Raw genomic sequence first — 18047 nt, 5'->3', positions numbered from 1 at the left:
CAAATTTATTTGGGCATAAGCTTTTGTGGGCTAAAACCCACTTCATCAGATGCATGGAGTGGAAAATACAGTAGCAGGTATATATACACAGTATATGAAAATATGGGAGTTGCCTTACCAAGTGGGGGGTCAGTGCTAACAAGACAATTCAATTAACAGTCAAATACCAAGGGAGGAAAAATCACTTTTTGTAGTGGTAATGAGGGTGGCCCATTTCAAACAGTTGACAAGAAGGTGTGAGTAACAGAAGGGCGAAATTAGTATTTGTAATGATCCATCCACTCCCAGTCTTTATTCAGGCCTAATTTGATGATGTCCTGTTTGCAAATTAATTCCAGTTCTGCAGTTTCTCATTGGAGTCTGCTTTTGAAGTTTTGTTGTTGTTGCCACTTTTGGGTCTGTTATTGAGTGACCAGGGAGATTGAAGTGTTCTCCTACTGGTTTTGAATGTTATAATTCCTGATGTCAGATTTGTGTCCATTTATTCTTTTGCATAGAGACTGTCCGGTTTGGCTAATGTACATGGCAGAGGGGCATTGTTGGCACATGATGGCCTATATCACATTCTGAGATTACGTCTATTCTGTGGACTCTGAATTGAATGTGTGATCACGGTCTAGTTCCCTACTCTTCTCCCCCAAAATCTTGTTCCCGGTGCAGTGATGTTCACATTAAAGCATCATCATTACGATGGAGACCCTTTCTGGCAGACTTATCAGAGGGGCTAAATAAAGAGGCATGGGAAATTAACTCTACCCATGACTGAAGAAGGTATTAGAGTGGTGCCACGTGAATTTCAAAGGTGGTGAGTCAAGTGCAATTTTCAGTTTTTCATTCTGTCTTAATACAGTACATTCCATAGAGTTGGTCTAGTATCTTCATGAAGTGAAGAAATATAAAGTAGAGTCAGATTGTTGCAAGGTTTGATAACACATCAGTTCTGCTTTAAATAGAGTGAAACCTCATTCACCTTTTGTGAAATTACAGTTTTAGCTACACTACCGGTGTTCCATTCTACATATAGCCAACTCCCATACCTTTTAAGGAAGATTTATTCTAGACAACACAAATATTTGCCAAACCAGATGTCTACGGGGGGAGGGGTAGGGGGTGGGGAAAATCTCCTTATACCTGTGTATCAAAGTGACACTCTCACACTGTCCCAGTCACAGGATTCTGGCATGAAGATAGGGAAAAAAAGCTTTCATGGTATCCATCATGTCTGAGGAAAAATGTGCATTGTACTAATCCAGTGTAACTGTTTCTATGTTCAGAGGTTCTGCCCGTAGGTTAGCCAGAAGCAGAGTCAGCCACCGGAGTAGTGCAAAAAGTTTTGCACATAAAGCAAAATCTGTGAATATTGATAGTCTGTCAGTGCTATAAAAGAGACAAAACAGATAATTTATTTTCATGCAGTTTGTATCAGTTGTTTATGCCAGTGAACATCAGCAATGTTAGAAAATCATTATTTTAGTCCATTCTCTGTTGTCCACTTCTCTACTGCTTGCTACTTAAGTTAATTATAAAATGTGTGGGTGTGTGAATACATCAATACAGCCAAGTATTAAAAATCATAGTCATGTAATAAAAAGCTAGGAGTCCCATATCAACTGTGTATAAGCTTGATTCTGAATAGTATTTTGTATTAATATAAATGGTAATTAACTAATAAAGTAAATTAAAACAACTTTAATAAAGGGATCAGTCATAACTGACCATGTTAGTAGATAATTATGGATGAAATGTATCTTTTTCTCTAAGCCCCTAAAATAGAATATTATTAATATTAATGACTAAAATAACACATTTTTAAAAATTGAAAGGTAACTAAGGGAGAGGGCCTCGACAACAGGAATTATGAATATTTGTCCAAAGTAAGATGGTCTGGATGAATGGTTGACTTTTTATTTTTGGTGACCTAAATTTCTTTAACCCAACCTTACTATAAATAGCTATATTTGAGTTCCAGTCCTGTTCTAGTTTTACTCAGTATTTGGATGGCCTATTGTTAACCCAGTTGATCACCTATTATTATGTATCCTACTCAAAAGAATAAGCCAAATCAGGGAAAGCTAGCCCTTTGTAGACTTAAACAGAATTTTAGAACTCACCCTTTGACTTTAATGTTGCCACATGAATTTTCACAGTTCCTCCTGCCATGTTTTTAATGTCATGTCAGGAATACCAATAGGGATGCACTGAAAGAAAAATAACAACTTGAGGAGGATATGCATGTTTACTGAGTCTACTCAACCTAGCCAAGAAATTTCAAATTTGTTCCATTCTTCCAAAGCTTTTATTTTATTCCACACTGGAGGGTAATTTGCCTTAAAAAGATTTTTATCTTTCGCCACAATATTTATTCCTAAATATTTTAAAGATTCCTAGACCCATTTCAATTAATGCAGCTGACAATGGTTTGTTTTGACCCTTTCAGGAATATAACTCCTAAATTTTCAGATTTATTGTAGTTTATTTTGGAGCCTGATACCACCCAAATTTCAGAGTCACTTGTTCTATAATTGTTAAGGAGTCTTCTGTATCCTGCAAATATCACAAGACACCAGCATACAAAGCTATTTTGAGCTCTAGCCCAACCACCCTGAATAGGTAATATGATGTAATATGTTAATTGTTTATTGTAACCTTGTCTTAATAAAAAGTTTAAAAACTACATAAATAGAAAGGGAACTATGTTCTAGTCCATAGTAAAATTAAGGTCTGGATTTTTAAAGGGCCTGTATGACTTAGATGGTGCTCTGCTCAGCAATGCAACACCTAACTGATGTAGGATCCTAAGTTTCATTTTTTAAAAGTGACTTAAGCTCCTAAGTGCATTGACTTAATGAGATTTAGGCTCCTAGGTGTCTAAATCACTTTTGAAATCAGGACTTAGCCATCTAAGTCACTTAGGCCTTGTAATGCTGAATAACTTTACCAATCTGTGCAGAAAACGTCATACGAATGAGCTGGAATTTACTGTGATTGCCTCAGAAACACAAGATGAAATATGGTTTTAAAAACATATTTTAAAAAAAAACAATCTTTGTGTTTTTGCTGTTTCAATGCTAAAATCTGTGCAAATTTTTACTTACAAACACAAACACCAAATCCTGGTGGCTGGCACTGTCAAAGCAATATCCTAGATTTCCCTTCTAGCTCAGTTAAAGATGGTTTTCCCTGTGGCTCTGCACTATAGATCTCCCCTTAAAACTGCCAGTTCTTGTGTGCAGGAATTACATTTAAGCTCTTGCTGGAAAAAAAAGGCCGTTAAGAGCTCCCGGTTTCTACTCAGAGCTTCCTGTCCTCTACCTTTCATTTCCAAATGCCCTTGAATATGAAACTGCCTCAGCTCGCCGCCTGACTACTGGCTGGCTCTTGCCCATTGCTAATTCCCAGACTCAGATGCAGTTTGTCTCGCCACAAGTTCCCAGGTGTCTAAACCATCCGTATTTAAACAAAACACCTGGTCTTCCAAAGCATGAAGAGAACACCAATGAATGTGTATTTATCTCAAGTCATGAGATGGATACAGCTAAATCACATTAAGGATAGTTTAAGGTGGCATGCATGGTTATGCTAATGCTATTTTTCAATTCTCTTGCTATAGCATAGCTCTTAGAGGGCTGTAATATCCATAGAGAAACTTTGCATGCAATTCCCACTGGCCTGTCCCATGATGTTTAAAAAGTTAGAGGAAAAGTGGCTAAGGCACTTGATTGGTACTCAGGAAGTCAAGGTTCAAATCCTAGCTCTGTCACATGCTTTATATAAAACCTTGGGCAAATCACAATCTCTCTACAACACAGTTCCCCATCACTAAAGTGAAGATATTTCCTTTCTCCTACCCTTTGTCATCTTCTCTATTGAGACAGTAGCCTTTTCAAGGCAGCAGTTATCATTTACTAGGTGTTAAGAGCTGATGTGAACAGCTAGGTAGGGAGTGAGGTAGGGAGTCATCTGCCTCTACATTCATGCCCTCCTCTGAACGTGGGTGATTGGGAATAGCCACACATCACAACCTCCCCACCCCTCATCAGCTCCTTTTAGCCATCTCTCTAAGCTTGGCTGAGGCAGGAGTACAGATGCTGACGCTAGTGCTAACCTCTCCACCGTGGCTGAAGGAGTGGATTAATGTCATCCACACCCTACATACACAATCTATTTAAGGGAGCTGGCATACATCCTTAAAAGAGTGGTACAGGGGCCATGCTCCTCTTGAGTTCCTAGAAAAACAGCACCTGCCAGAAGCCCAGGAGCTCCAGCTGAGGTGGTGCACCTTTGCACCACCCCTGACCATTGTCAGTGACTTAAAGGCACATTATTTCATTTCATTATTTCAGGACTATTTTGTAGACAAATCCTGTAAGAAGAGCTCAATCAGGTCAGTTCAAGCCCATGTCAATATTCTTCAGGCTAGCTGCCAGGCTGATACTTTTTCTAAAGCACTCAAAGAAAAGTTATACAATTTGTAGATCCAGTTATTGAAATTATTTCTGCCTCACTATCTACTGCCTAATGAGCTAGTACATGGGAGAGTTTATGGAAAATATGTTCAGTAATATTTCTGTATTCAATCTATGCACACAGCAACTCAAGCAAAGTTCTGCATCAATGTATTCATTATTTAGAATGCCTTTGTGCGCTGAGCGTGCTGAACCTTCTTTTCCCAAGTGCCTCCAAAACTCCCTAAGCCAAAGGTTCTCATTGACTTCAGAGAGCTTTGGAGTAGGCCCTAGCTGCAGAAGTACGGCTACAAGAAAGGAAGTGATATTTTAATTGAAATTTGCTGGGATAAGGAGGTTATGACCCTACAGACCAATTATAAGCTGGCCTGAGTCAATTATGTCAAAGTTATGATGAAGGTCTATTTACTGGCATTTTGTGTTTGATTGTTCAGAAAGTATGTTGACCATAAATGGTTGTTCACTGCAGTGCTGTGACTGTTGAGGACATTTCTGGTGAGATTTCCTTTCATGCTATCTATTAGAGAAGGAAACATGTTTCAGAGTTTCTACTGTGTTGGGGGAATGGCAAGTGGAATAATTCTGTGTTTTGGGGAACTAGTAGGGAGACCCAATGTCCCTGTCTGCCTAGTTTCCAATGCAGGGAAGGATCTTCTAGGATCAGGAGACCATTTGAGCACCAACAGGGCATGGGTTATAGTAGAAGAGAGTTTCCCATCAGAAAATCTAATTTTAGGCTTTTTTTAAAGGTATAGCACTTGTGTCATCATTTTAAATCTAATTTTTCTGGGAGAAATATATTTTGGACATTCTCATGACACAGGAAATTGTTCCATTATTTAATTGCTTAGGAGGTTCCTAATTCATTATATAAAAACAAATGCAGAAACCACCTTGACAAGAGAGCTGTTCCCCATTGCATTTTACTAAGATTCTACAATAAGATGATACAAGACAGAAAGGATTTCTTTATTGAAGTATGTTTGACTATACATCAAATCCATCATTTCTGCAGAATACACCCTGACAACGTATCACAAAACTCCTTGATAATCACTTATTTCTCAATGACTTTGTTCAGATCTTTCAAAAAGCAAATAAATCAAGGAACTGTAAACAGACAGTGCTTTAATATTGCATTTTTTGTGCATCACAAACTCCCCTGGAGTTTTGGGTACAGAAAGAAAAGCACAATTTTGGCTGTTCATTTTCAATGCTTCTGGGGGTTTGCTTTGAGAATTGTGTAGCCCTTTCAATTTTCTCATCATTGGACACAGCCACTAATTTATCCAAGGGGACTCTGTATCTTATTTCTGAAAGAACAATAGATAGTGAAATGCTGTTATAGGAAACTACTTAGAAAGAAATCTTTTTATGAGTGACCTTCAGTAAGTAGAGGCAATCTTAATATATTGAAAATGTATAGAAGAGGGAGCCACTATTATTGACTGCTGTTCATTGAATACAGCTTTAATTCTAGAAAAATTAAAGTCCAGCTTCCACCTGTACTGAAATTTCTTCTCCTTTCTTTCCTTACAGGAATAGAGTGAGACAACAATGAGATGCATCTTTAGGGGAAACCTAAATAACTAATTTTTCTGCAACCAAGAGAAATGTGATGAAGACATTAACAATCACTTTGGGAGAGAAGGACTACGGCAGGTGGATCATTTTGTACCTGGGGTTGAAATGTTTTCCTTATGAATGAACATAGAGATGCTGGATTTCTCATATTAAAGGTTGTCATTCAAAATTTTGTACCCTGGCTGCAGCCTCAAAAGTTATTTAATTCAGAGGGGCCATACATGATAGTTTAAAAATGAGTTTGTAATGGATGCTTTTTATCAGGGTCCTAAGTTTTCTGAAGTTCTTCAGCCATATAATTTGATACAGACTGTACTCTCTCTCCTACTGAATTGTGCTCTAGAATCCACCTCCTAAGCTTTCATTTTTTAAAAAAGTTTCTCTCCTTTATGGTAGCAAAGAAAATCACTCCACTCCTTCTCTCTACAAATGGTTTGTGTGTCTTAACTCAGAGATGCTTGGAAGGTGCTACTAAACCACTGAGTAGCACAGAATGAAAGAATCATAGAATTGTAGGGCTGGAAGGGATCTCGAGAACTCATCAAGTCCAGCCCATTGTACTAAGGCAGAACCAAGTAAACCTATACCATCCCTGACAAGTGTTCATCCAGCCTGTTCTTAAAAACTTCAAATGATGGAGATTCCACAACTTCCCTGGGAACCCTAATCCAGAGTTTTACTATTCTTACAGTTAAAGTTTTTTCCTGATGTCTAACCTAAATCTCCCTTGCTGCAGATTAAGCCCATTACTTCTTGCCCTACGTTCAGTGGACAGGGAAAACAACTCATCACCAACCTCTTTATAACAGCCCTTTACATATTTGAAGACAACCAGGTCCCCTCTGTCTTCTTTTCTCAAGACTAAACATGCCAGGTTTTTTTAACCTTTCCTCATAAGTCAGGTTTTCTAAACCTTTTATCAATTTTGTTACTCTCCTCTGAACTCTCTCCAATTTGTCCACATCTTTCTTCAAGCGGGGAGCCCAGAATTGTACACAGAACTACAGCTGAGGCCTCACAAGTGCTGAGCAGAGTGGGACAATTACCTCCTGTGTCTGTCATACAACATCCCATTAGTACACTCCAGAATATTAGCCTTTTGTGCAACTGCCTGGTGATTTGGAGGTTAAAATCCAGTAGTTCTGGACCACATTTTCAAGAGTCCTTCCTGAGCTAAGGGTAGCTACAGGAAAGCATGAGCTTTATCCTCTGAACCTGAGGTAATAACAGGCAGCTGAATGGTTAGCCTCAGAATCTTGAAAAAAAGAAAAGATTTGTCTTGTGGGAACAGTAGCCAGCTAGGAGTTGAATCAGACCTAGGAGAGTCCAGAGACGGAAAAGCTACTCTGTTTATAAATCTGTGTTGTTTAAAGAGTGGTGTACAAATGATTTTAGTTCTATTTTGGCTATATTTGGGGGAGCGGGGAGAGGGAATTTCCCTGTAACTAAGCCTGAAACCTTAGAGATGGGTATTTCTCTGCTTAACTTGAGGCTCCAACTAAAAATTCAGGGAAAATGTAAGTAGGCAGAATTATTACCCACAATGAAATTTCACAAGGACTAAATATCCTACACATGAGGAGTGCCATAAATACTTAATTACTTAGGACTAGATTATGGAGCCCTTACTCATGTGATTGAGTGTTTACTCTCTCTGTTAGTTCCACTAAATTCAATGGGACTACCTGTATAAGTGTGTTCACTTACCTTAAAAAGATGGCACTAACTAGTGTCTGTGCCACTCTTACTCATTTTGAGTAGTACTTACTCCCTGTGTACTCTCATTCATTTCAATGAGATTCTATGACTAAAGCCTCCAACCAAGTGAAAGGTTTTATTATTCACTGGCCAAATACTCAAGTTTTTACTCATGAAAAATTCTGTTGAGGAAGGAATTCTGGATTTGACCCATTATTATTACAGAGTGGGTTTTACCCTTGATTTGAAAGGGAACCTCTCCAGTAGCCAAGTGCTTTCTAGACTATTTTGTTTTGGGTCACTACTGACTCACAATAAACTGCCATTTACTGAACCTCTAACAACTTGATACAGCACCCCTGTGCAGCTTAGAAGTCTCCCATCCAAACTTGTCCCAAACAGACCTGTTAGCTTGTGAGAGATCACAGTACAACAATAAACACAATTGTTCAATTCTAATTAGAAAATAATTGTAAAATAGTACTGTATACAATTATCCTATTCAGTGAGGGAACTTAAAAACTTGCCAGTTACCTGAGATAATTAAACAAGTATTTCAAGTTGGATAACCTCAGTGTGAGCAGTGGCCAAAGTATTTTGCATGGTAATTATAGGGACTCACAATGCATAGATGATGAATTTACCATACTGTTGTGCTCAGAGCTGCTTATGGTTGCCACCAGGGGAGTGGGAAGGTGTGTACATGATCCAAAGACAATTATAGACCTTCTTAAAGTCAGTGAGTGTGTCAAGCACCCTCCTTCAGGCTCAGTGGAAGGATCAATTAACCTCTTTATGCAGTCAAAAGAGCTACAGCCAAATGGAAACCGCCACCCGAAGCACTGAGCCACATGACCTGGCCAGAGCTGGGGTAGGCAGATTATCAGGGGTTTCCCTGATTAAAAGCCCTTGGGCTAGGATATTGGTTTTAAAGCCTATGTGTGTTAGAGGCAGAAAAATGCCAGCAGAAAGCCTACAGAAGAGTTGAAAGGGACAGGACTCATTGAAGTAACACACCTGAGGATTTCTGATCAAGGAAACTGCCTGCTGATGTTTGTTTTTACTGTGTTCAGGGAAACAGGACTTTGTTATACATTCTTTGCAAATAAACAAGATAACGTGAAAGAACATATACAATTTGTGTAACTAATTTCTCCTCCTAAAGGACACAATCCTGAAATGCTCCCATTATTGGCTAAAGACGTGGGCCAGAGGGTCAACAGTATTGATTTAAGTTTTATGTACAATTGGTAAGTTTTTTATAGGCTGTGACTGTAATGTAGAGTGTTTTAAAAAACAAACCTGCCATTCTGAGAGACTAGAAATGAGGTGAAGGAGAAAGAGGCTAGACCAGTGACAGATGAGGGGTTTAATATTTTTAATTATTATGTTAAATCATCCATTCTGAAAAGGTACAGATTAAAGCTATAATTTCACATTTTCATTCTATTCATAGCAAACCACTCACAAATTCTTTATGATTATTGCCAGAACACTTTGGTGAGATTACAGCCTGTTGTAGTTACAGCATCCTTATCAAGGAATTTGCTCAATGAGTGTATCAGTTTGTCATATTTCCTTAAAAACCACTCCCAATACTCTTTTATGCCATCCATTCTGAACACATCTTTATAGCAATCTTAAATCAGATTTATTATGATTAATCATTTTTAAGATTCCATCAGCTCATATCTTACTTGTTCTGCTAGGTCTCCTGCCTTGGACAACATCCAGAATGGCCTCTGATCTTACTTATTGTTCAACAAGTTATTTAACAAAACACAGCTGATATTCACAGTTCTACAGTGCTGCCAGAATTGTATACACATTTTTTGGTTGTGCTAGAATTTTTATTTATTTTTTATTTATTTATTTATTTATTATTTTTATTAGAATTTTTACAGGCCTTTTTTATCTCCAGACACAGCTACAAGTTTGCTTTCTCTTCTCACTGGAGAGATCAACATTAACTTTCTGTAAATACTGGACCAAACACTAACTTTCTGTCATTTCTGGTGAGAAGATTTCTACCCTGTGTAGACCAAATCCTACTGTGTGTTGCACAGATCTGCTAGGGGGCAAAACAGTCCAAGGAACATCTTGCTTCTCTAGTGCATCTGTGCAGTGGCTGGGTGGTATTGCAATGTAGTAGTTGATGACAAGAAAAACAGCCCTGCTTTTGTATCTGCCAGGGCCCAAGAGGCCATGACTTGACAGTTAGAAACTTATGCCCCTATCTTGCAAGGAACTCTGTGTGGGTGAACCCCTTTGCCTTCATAGACCCCTTGACTTCATTGGGAGCTCTGTGTGAGTGCAGGGGTCTGCTGTCATAGAGCTCCTTACAAGATTGGGGTTTTAGTCAGTTTCTCAAGCACTGCATATATTGCATACACTAACACATTGTTTCATTTTGGAACAGTATTAAGATGCATGCAACCATGCCTTTCCCCGCCATTCCGAGCCATTGTGGGTGCAAGCTGCCTCCAGTGTGGTCCTTTGGCTCATGCTGCTTCTTTAACACTATTCTCTCCCATCATACCCTGCAGAAATAAGGGCAGGATCATCTAAGGGAAGGATTTTGTAAAAAGTACATTTCTTACCACAGTAATTTTGATGTATATAACCTTTCCTTTCAACATCCTCCTAATTACTTTATCTCCTCATAAAGAAAACTACAGTTAAAGTCCATTTCCTGATTTAACTAGTACCTATACTCAATTACATTACATTTCTTTTTAAACAAGTTGAATCTCTTTGCATTTCTGTTGTTGTTTTTCATGTTCATTTTATTTGCATAGAAACCAAATTACATTCTGTGCTGTACTTTCTTTTTTTTTAAGGAAAGTGTATTCTTTTAATATCTCCTTCTGCTACCTTTTCTCCATAGGACTCTTTTTTTTTAGCTTAAAAATACTACCTGGCAAACCCAAGGACATGGCCACTCTCCAGCTGGTAGGCGGGAGGGCTTTGAAGTACTGTATTATGTATATTTTCATTCATACTGGAAATTTGGAGAGGATGCCCAAACACTCACGAGCTTGAGAACTGCATAATATCTGCTTAAGACCCTGTCTGAGTGGAATGAGGTACTCCAAATACAGAGGTGCTGATTGTCAATTTAGGAATCTGACCAGACCCACAGAACAAACCATTATTGCCATATTTATCTTTATTCCTCAGAGTGAATTTTGTTGTGAGAAGCTATATAGTATCTTGTTCGCTTACACCAGTTCGCTTACCCTAACTGAGTTTCTGTTGACATGGGACTCAGTAGAAAAGAGCTCACCAATTTAGATCACCATAAAACAATAAAGAAAATATGTTATACATGGCGTCCTTGCTGTATTGCATAATGGGACAATCTGTAAACTAACAAGAAACTAAAGTTTAGTGATGATACTTCAAAAGAAGTGACTCAAAATGAACATTTAATAATTTGTTAAAAGGTTCCAGATAAGTGGGGCAGTTTAATCAACCTTCCTCCATGGACAATGTGGGAAAGAGAATAGAGAGGACAAGTGCAGTGGCGGGGGAGGGAAGTTTGTTGCCAGGAGGATGAGAGAGAGAAATAAGAGGGCCCATAGAGTTTTGTAAATTAATGAAACAGTTTTGAACTGGATTCAGGGATAAAATGGAAACTGAAGATGATCATGAAGGACATCTGTGGTATGGTCCTGCTTCCCTCGGTGATTGCAGTGTGGCAACAAACTTATTAAAACCCTGAAAGTAAGCATTTGAGGAATTAGACTGTAACAAGAGGAGTTACTATGCTAGCACAAGATCAAGACATGAACAACAATTTCAGCACAGGTGGAGTCAAAGGATGAAATTTTGAGCTACTCACTTTTTACTTAGCTTCAGCCAGGCAAACTCCTACTGAAGCGAGAGGGAGTTTGCCCAAGTAAAAAGTGAGTCGATATCAGATTTGTGTCCCTAAGCAAGATACATTTATTAGCAATGTTCCAGTGGCAGGGAAAGGCCGTTACTGTATGCAGACAAAGAAGACTGGAAAGGCAAAACAAACAAAGCCTGGAGTAAAAAGAATAAGAATTCCAGTCTTAGGACCCAAGTTTGTATATGAGGTAAAAGTAATTATTGAGGCCCCTGGGAGATGAGAACTTTATAGTGGGGAGGATTGCTTCCATCTTTAAAGCATTCAATAACAGAAATTTATGGAAGAGCCAGGAGATAAGTGAATATGGTCAGATAGAAGGACCTGAGGTATAGAATTGTTAATTGTGCTCAGAAGTAATATCTAAAGATGAGATAGCTACAAGGGGCTCCAAATATGTGGGACATTCCCTAATTTCTGTATGGAATTGTGGCTTCTGTGTATACTGCTTGGCATTTGGGGAAGAGAGATTAAGGGTATAGGGGGGCCCTAAAGACTATCCTGTAAACAAGAAAGCTAAGTGTGAGAAAATAGAAGAAGAGGGAAAGTGTATTGCAGTGGAAATAGTAAAAGGAAGACATAAAACCTTAATTAGATATGAGAAAAGAGCCATTAGAGTTAAGATTTGTACCAGAAAGAAAGACTAGTTTCCTGCAGGAGGTATTCCTGACGAACTGAATAGTCAATGTTTGGGACCTCAAGTGGGATGATAAAAGGGAGGGATCTGATTAAAAGTGCTGAGATCACTGAAAGTGCTCAGGCAGATTGTTCTGTGTGAGGAGAGTGGACACTGAAGACAAAAATCTTGGCAACTTGCCCTTACTTCTCTCTCTTTTTTCGCTCATATGTTGCACTTTCAGACATACCATTCCAGTTAGAAATAAGCAAAGTAGTTCTTGAATATAAAAACCTAATTTAAACCCTCATCCCTTTCTCTAAACTAAAACATATTGAGTGAGTAAGGAGTGCAAGGGGAAAGTTTATCTGGTGTAGTTTATATGGGGAAGTGGAACAAGGTGGTACAGAGTCTTTAACAGTCCTGAGGGCTGGTTGCTGTGGAGGGGCTTTTTTTTTTTTTTAACCCAATTGACCTTGGACTTGTGGATGACTATTCAAACTAAACTGCTAAACCTTCTGAGGCTTGCGAATCACTAATGCATATCATCTAATAAATATTACTTAAGGCTCAGTATTAGCAACTGACTTATATAGAGATGCAGTTAATATGTGGAATACTCCTTCTCCCACAGCATACTTCCTCCACCTCAAACAGACCCACTTAATAATTCCCTCATTTATTTTAGCCCCATAATCCAGCTCAGTGCAATAGCCTTTTATCTTATCCAGCAACAAATCTGGCATCAGTTTATTTCTATTTTCCAACACATACAGGAGTTTCTTAAACCTTTCTTCAGAGTCTCGGGTCCTTCTTTTTCCTTTTGCCATTTATATGTAGATATGTACCTCATCCTGCTCCCACTGACTTCAGGGAGCAAGACTGGGTCCACTAGATGAAATCCACATCCCTTCCTTGGCTTACCTTTCCTTTTCTCATTGCTTTTAAACACAGCCCCAGGTAAACACATCCCTTATCTATTTTCCCTGTCATGTTGACAAACTGACAGTGCAGCATGCGATAAGTGCCTCTGACAATCATCTTCTAATAAGCTCAGTTCTTCTCTTCTTTCTGGTCTGAAATCCTTTCCATTTCCTTCAGTGCCTTAATCTGTTCAGCAAGATTCCACTTCACTTGTTCCCACCGTTCTCCTTAAAGTTAACCAGTCACTCTTATTGTTTCCTCTTCCAAGCTTATGCCATCATTTGTTTCTCTGTGCTTCCTTAAATGCCGCTTCACATTTTGCATTTGTCATAAAAAAAGTCTTGTGTATTCATTCACCTTCATGAGTATCCCCTACTCCTTTCTTCAGCTATTTCTCACCTTTACCATTAGCTTTATCACTACCAAAAGCCAAACAAATGTAATGTAACCCTTCTGCCCGTCAGAATTGGCAGCAACAAGGGCCGGGTTCAATATCTAGGGGATCCATTCCAATAGCACAATGCAAACCGACTCGAGCCCCCACCCAGTGACCTAGGACAAATATATACCACCCCCGCTGGGCGCCTCCAAGAGGCAATACTTCCCCTCTCGCAAGCACATAGTCTGAGTGTAGCAAAAAGCCTTTTAATAACAGAGAGAAACAATGTGGCATTATGTTGGGGAAACACCACCAACAGGATTCATAACACAACCCATGAGCAAAAAAACCCACCCCAAGCAAATTGGGGCATGCCCTTTTCCCTTTGGTTCTTGAGTTCAGCAACCCCAAATCACCAAAAGTCCAATGACCCAAAAGTCTCTGTCCCTGGTCAGGGCAGCCCCAGAGTTCAAAAGTTTATCTACAGAGCTTTACCTCCCAACGTGGGTGGAGATGGGGGCGGAGGTAAGAGGCACCTTACATGATCTGAAGCTGACCACCCCACAGCTCCATAGGCTTTCGCTTCGCTCCGCCAGCCACCCCACGAACTGCTTCGCTCAGCTCCGTGGCCCACATGCAGCTCCTGCCGTCCCATGAACTCCTCCGCGTCCCACCAGCCGCTCCCGCCATCCTATGAACTGCTCCACCAGCCTGTCCACAAGGCACTCCAGCCATCCCGCAAACTGCTCCACAATATATCTTCAGGCTCCCCCAGTACTTAACACAACACTCAGTGATTTCAGCTCTAACGTGAATTCAGCTTGTAGTAGGGGAGCCTCAGTGCTGGTGCACTATCAGCCCAAAGTGAGCTCAGCAGCCTGTAACTAGATTTCTAATGAAATCAAAATTAGCTCTGATATTCCACAGTAGAGAGAGAGAGGAGGCAGTACAATTAGCATGTAAAGCCCTAACCAAGGGACCCATGCTACCAAGTATTAATACTTGTCCCCAGCCTCTCTCCATTCACAGAGTTTTGGAACCCATGACCCTTGCCTAGCGAGTGCTACTTAGTTGATGGTGAGTCCCTCCATCATAACAAAAGGCCAAGTACAGTTCCAAGCACAGTTCCCATAATCAGGGTAATAACAATTTATTCTTCCTGCCCCAATAACAGAGACACTGGGGATCCCACAGCAGCCAAAGTGACCATTTGGGCAGCTATGGCCTCATTCTAGGCAGGGTGGGTGTGCCTATGCAAATGAGATCAGCCCCTGAAGTTCTTTTCCACAACTTGCTACACCTCACCACCAGATGTCAGGGTGGAGCTCATCCTGACACTGCTTACAGTAAATTAATTGTAAATGTAAATTAAATATAAATATATCTGATAATGCAGTACTGTTCATATCAGAGCCCTTCTTTCTCTAACTTGTTTAATAATGCTTATCTCTCAGTTATCTCCGATTCTAAAGCAGTGGTCCTTAAACTTTTGTACTGGTGACCCCTTTCACATAGCAAGCCTCTGAGTATGACCCCCCCTTATAAATTAAAAACATTTTTTTATATATTTAACACCATTATAAATGCGGGCGGCAAAGCGGGGCTTGGGGTGGAGGCTGACAGCTTACAATTTCCCCATGTAATCTGGTGACACCCTGAGGGGTCCCGAACCCCAGTTTGAGAACTCCTGTACTAAAGATAAGGTGCAAGGAAAACATTCCCTATGCTGACTGACTATAATGGATCAGGGGAAAAAATTTCAATATAATTCTAAATGCATTTGAAATAGTGTACAACTCCTATCTACACTTGGCATAAAAAAGTCTATAGACCGAACAATTCAAAATCCATTCCATAAACCCAGTTATAACAGAACAGCCACAATCCAATTTGTTCATACAAATACACTGCAAACAGAGTTAAAGAGAGTCAGTCAATAGTTATTGCCACTCTAAGGCCTTGATCTTTGAAACATTTACACGTGTGCTTAACTTTATCCGTGTCTATAGTCCTTTTGATTTAAACTTGAGTAAGTACTTCCATGCTTGAGGCCTAACTTTTCTTGCTTTAATACCTTTTTATGTGGTTGATAATTCTAATTATTTTCTGTACTTAGAGTTTTGAACTAAATAGTTGATGGACAGAAATTTAAAATGACCAGATAGGAATCTCTATCTAAGAGCAGGATTAAATCTGAAGTATTTTTATGAAGTAAACAATATATTTCTCTATTTGCATGAAAAAATTCGCAACAAAACAACTCCCTACATCTCTTATTAATAATTCAGACACACAGGAAATCAAGCACATAAGTAACCTAGTGTCCAAATCCTTTCAGTTTTATTACAGAAGATAGTATTTTGTTTAGGACAATGCACTTTATGAAATGTAAATTGTTTTATCAAGAGCTTGAAAATTAATCAGTTAAAATTAATTTTAAAAATTTATTAAGGATGTCAAGTCACTAATTATAAACCAAGCTTTTCCCCCTATTTTGAGATAGAAGATAAATTCAATTACCTTTTTGCTAACTGTATGAGGCATATTCTTATTGTGAGGCAGATCATGTTAAGCATGCTACGTTCTCTATTGCCAGTGAGAGACAGTTGATGTTAGGGCAATAAGCTGCAACTTCAATAAAATGAAATGGTAGCAGGAATTTAAAACCGCAGATAGTTAGGTGGCAGAAATATCAATCTCTCTTTCCAAATAAGCAAATCAGTCAGGATAGAATTGCCCTGTGCCCAGCATTTCCTAAGAGGCACAGCCCCTACAGGGGAAGAATCCCTAACCAAATACTGCCCCCTCAGGAAGAATCAGGTGTGTGTTGGTATATAGCTTTAACACTGCTAACCATGTCCAAACCAATACAGTCCAAGATCCTGGTACTCTTCTTCAAAGATTTTAATGGACATAGGTTTGACTGTCTCAAGGACTTTCTCTACTTTCACATCACTCCTCAAATATTATGAGCAATTGGAAAAAGCTCCAGCTATCTGAGGACAAGGAGTGGAATCCACAAAGCTCCTAAACCCAGCTTTAGGCACCTAAGTCCTATTTCTAGGTACCTAAGTCACCTGCTTCAGTCCACAAAATTCCAACAGAACACTTTAGGTGCCTAAACTCACTTGGCAGCTAAGTTTTTCAAAGAAAAAAATCCCTAGGTTCCTACATTTCTGCTTTTGGGCATGCTCCTTGCTGCCTCCATCTAGAGTCTATCTCCTGCTTAAGCCCCAAAGCCCTTCATGAACCAGGGGAAGACAGGTGTTGCCTTGCCACCTAACTTGCCCAAGAGGCCTGATTCAGTAGACGTGCTCTGAGAACACCTACCAGAGCAGTCTCCTGTGACAGACTGTACCCCCATGTTCATCTCTTTTACAGGACTATGATAAATCTTGTACAAAGTTTGCCTTGTGAGGTATCATCTGAAAACTCATAACATGCTATGTTGTTATTGTCCTGGTAAAATAAGTGGTGGCAACAATGCACATAAAGTTATAAGGTTTCTCTGTATATTATTACTAGATGTGTTCCAAGTCTGGAGGGAGCAGCCACACACCAGTTCCCCAGAAAGAAAAGGCTAGCGAATGCCTCAGCCAAGCATCAGCAAAATCAAATGGATCATCACCTGGTTTAAGTGGCCATTCTTTGGCAGGAAAGAAGATGTGAGTAAACATTTACACTTTGACAAAGAAACAGCTTGGGGTTCCCATCCACCCAGACTTTCTGTCTTCTAAACCCCAGCTGGAGATGATTCTCAAAGAAGGGGGAAAAGTATAAAAATGGGGAGCAGATGCTCCAAGTGATTCTGCCTTTCTCTCTACCCACGGCATCTACAACACCTGAAGAACAAAGGAAACAGCTTTGGACTGGGGGAGAGATCCAAATTGAAAGATTCAGCCAGGAAGACTGCTAAAACATGTGGTGTTTTGCTTTGAATTGGGCATTAGTTGCAATTTACTTCTATTTTCTTGTAACTAATTCTGACTTTTATGCCTCATTACTTTTAATCACTTAAAATCTATCTTTCTGTAGTTTGTAAAGTTGTTCTAATGTTTTATCTAAACCAGTGTGCTTGCACTGAAGTGTTTGGGAAACTCCATTTGAGATAACAGTATTTATGCATATGATTTGCTATTAATAAACTAAGAGATTTTATATGAGCTTGTGTTGTCCAGAAGATGGCTGGGCAGTACAAATCACACATTTCTGGGGGAGAGTCTGGGACTAGGAATTTGCTGTTGTTGCTCTGAAGTGTAATTCAATAGTGGCTGCAGCATAATTCAAGAGTGGCACTCACACAGTATAGCTGGCAGTAATTTACATGATGGAGGCTGTTTGTAAGCAGACCAGGAGTGGTTGTTCTCACAGCAAAGCAATGTAAAAGGCATCCCAGATTACAGAATTAAGAGGACACAGCCATTCAAATGTCATACAAGTCAAGATTGTACCATGGGTAATGTCACATCCCCATTCAAAGGCTGGCTG

At 39.4% G+C, this 18047-nt stretch overlaps 1 long non-coding RNA gene across 2 annotated transcripts; it reads left to right on the top strand.

Moving 5' to 3' along the window:
* LOC311515458 lies at positions 1 to 17202 on the top strand. 2 transcript variants are annotated; one of them, XR_014710141.1, is made up of 3 exons: positions 1 to 805; positions 4901 to 4961; positions 6006 to 6183. It is a non-coding gene; the product is annotated as an uncharacterized lncRNA (long non-coding RNA). The 2 variants fall into 2 exon arrangements; XR_014710140.1 differs by lacking the exon at positions 1 to 805 and adding an exon at positions 17085 to 17202 and having other exon boundaries at positions 4604 to 4961; positions 6006 to 6128.
* The last annotated feature ends 845 nt before the right edge of the window (positions 17203 to 18047 follow it).

Source organism: Lepidochelys olivacea, assembly GCF_965140295.1.
Source record: "Lepidochelys olivacea isolate rLepOli2 genome assembly, chromosome: 2".
In the NCBI taxonomy this organism is placed as follows: Eukaryota; Metazoa; Chordata; order Testudines; family Cheloniidae; genus Lepidochelys; species Lepidochelys olivacea.
This window is presented reverse-complemented; position numbering and strand designations above follow the sequence as displayed.